Below are 2,243 nucleotides of genomic sequence, written 5' to 3' on the forward strand. Positions count from 1 at the left end.
TTTTTCATTTCGCTTTCGATCGAACCACGCGCCGCCCCACACCTCTCCTTCGACAACGCGTACCCGAACGAAGGGACACTGATTTTCCTTTTTTCTTTCTCCTTTCTTTCTTCTCTGATGGATCGACTTTCAGAAATATATTTGCAATATGTACACAAACTTGATTTTAGAGAGTTTTAGGGAGAAGAAATATTGGGATATATTCCCTCGTTTGATCCAATTGGGGATATTTTTACGAAAAGATACGAGGCGAGGCTGGGATGGCCCCCATTTTGGTTGCACGCGAAATAAGATCGCTAAGGCAGCTATCTATTAAAATACCTCGAGTCACGCGACGAGTAAATTCTGATTCGTGGATCCTTCGAGATTTTTTTACCTCGATTGTACATATATATATATATAACAAATTTAATAATTCTTAAGATAATTCAAAGTAGATCGAAGACGGATCCACTACGAAATTTTCGAGATTGGAAAAAAAGAAAGAAAAATGACGTAAGGGGAGGAATATCGAGATAATCGATCCACGTGGCCGGTTCGGATTAAGAAAAAGAAAAAAAAAAAGGAATCCGGCGGCCGTGTTTTCTCGCTCTTGCGATCTCGATCCCGATCTCGATCCCACGCGAGCGGGCGAGCGAGCGAGCGAAGCGCCTTGGGCTCGCGGAATTTCAAGATCGCGGCGCGTCCGCGAAAAGCGAATCGGCGAGGCACGAGAGCGCGAGAGGTGAGACGGATCGATCCGATCCGTTGGACGGATATCGGGAACCGGCCAGACGCGAGACGAAGGTCCCGCCAAAATCAAGGCTTCGTTCGACAACAATGGAACGATACCGGATGTCTTGGGCCGCTTTATAGCCGTTTACATTCGCGGACGGGCAGGTTTTATTTTTTTTTATGCAAAAATCGCGCGGGTTAACTCGACAACGGCCCTTCTCGATCACACAGAGTTTCGATCTCTGTTTTTCTTCTTCTTTCTTCCGCTCGATGATTTCAATTCGATCGATTTTCCCTGCTCTCCTCGCGAAATTAAATTTGCGAGCGTTTTTTTCTTTTCTTTTCTTCTTTTTAAATAATTAAATTCGGAGAGAGGGATTAATTTTCAAGTGTGTGGAGTGGAAAAGTGTGACGAATTATTAAAATATCGGCGCCGATTGTTTTTAACGAGAAGAGTGAATCGGAAGAAAGTGAGAGAGGCGAGGCGGTTCGGTGACACACTTTTCTCGAAGCCCAACGAGCAACAACGCTCGAATCGCAGCAACGCGGCTAAATATTATTATTCGCGAGTGGCGAGTAATAATAAATTGTTTTTGTCATCGCGAGAGATATTTTTTTCCCATTTGTTACAATTATTCGATATATGTCTTCTTCGCGTATAAATAACGGAAGAAGAAGAAGAAGAAGAAGAAAAAGAACTATTCGAGATCGAAAAGTTAAAAGGGAAGAGTTTTTAAGAGTTTATTTTTGGAAGATTACAAACTGATGGGATCACGATCGACGTTGCCACAGATAGATCTGCGGAGATACAAAAGCTGCTTGATATTCTCGTATTCGTTGAAGGCGAGCAGTGCCAAAAATCAAGGTTGGATTAGCGATGAATAAAATCGACAGACGGTGAGATCCTCCGCCTCGCATTAGATCACGGGGCTGCCCTTGTCCTTCCTTCAAGGCTTTCGAGACGGCAGAAATTAGCTTCCAACCATTTCAATACATTGTGAAGTATAATGATAAGCCGAGGGATACGTTAAATTAAAAAAAAAAAAAAAAAAAAAAAAAAAAAAGAAACCACCTTGTGATATCTATCCTCTTCGACGATCAAATTCACTCGAAATATATCCTCTCGATTTCTTCTTCTTCAAAATTACATCATCTCACGATATTATTACGATTCTTCTGTCATCGAACGAAAGAAAAGAAGAGAAAGAAAAAAGAAAATACATCGCAATAGCAAAAGAGAAAAATCGTTTATAAAATTCGAAATCGAAATTAAAATATTGCGAAATCATCGTCTCGATATATCCATTCGCAATCATGGGACGGACGTGGTGTCGATCCTCAAACTCAATAAAGAATCTAGAAAGATCGAGCCGGCCGAAAAGCTCAGGAATATTCCACTGTCCCGGATAGAAGTTGGTTCCGGCTATGGTGTTACGAGTTATGTAAGAAATTATTGAAAATGTAACGGCCTGATCCCCTCTCTCTCTCTTTCTCTCTGTCTCTCTCTCTCTCTCTCTCTCTCTCTCTCT

This window comes from Apis dorsata, unplaced genomic scaffold, assembly GCF_000469605.1.
Source record: "Apis dorsata unplaced genomic scaffold, Apis dorsata 1.3 scaffold_82, whole genome shotgun sequence".
Taxonomy (NCBI): Eukaryota; Metazoa; Arthropoda; class Insecta; order Hymenoptera; family Apidae; genus Apis; species Apis dorsata.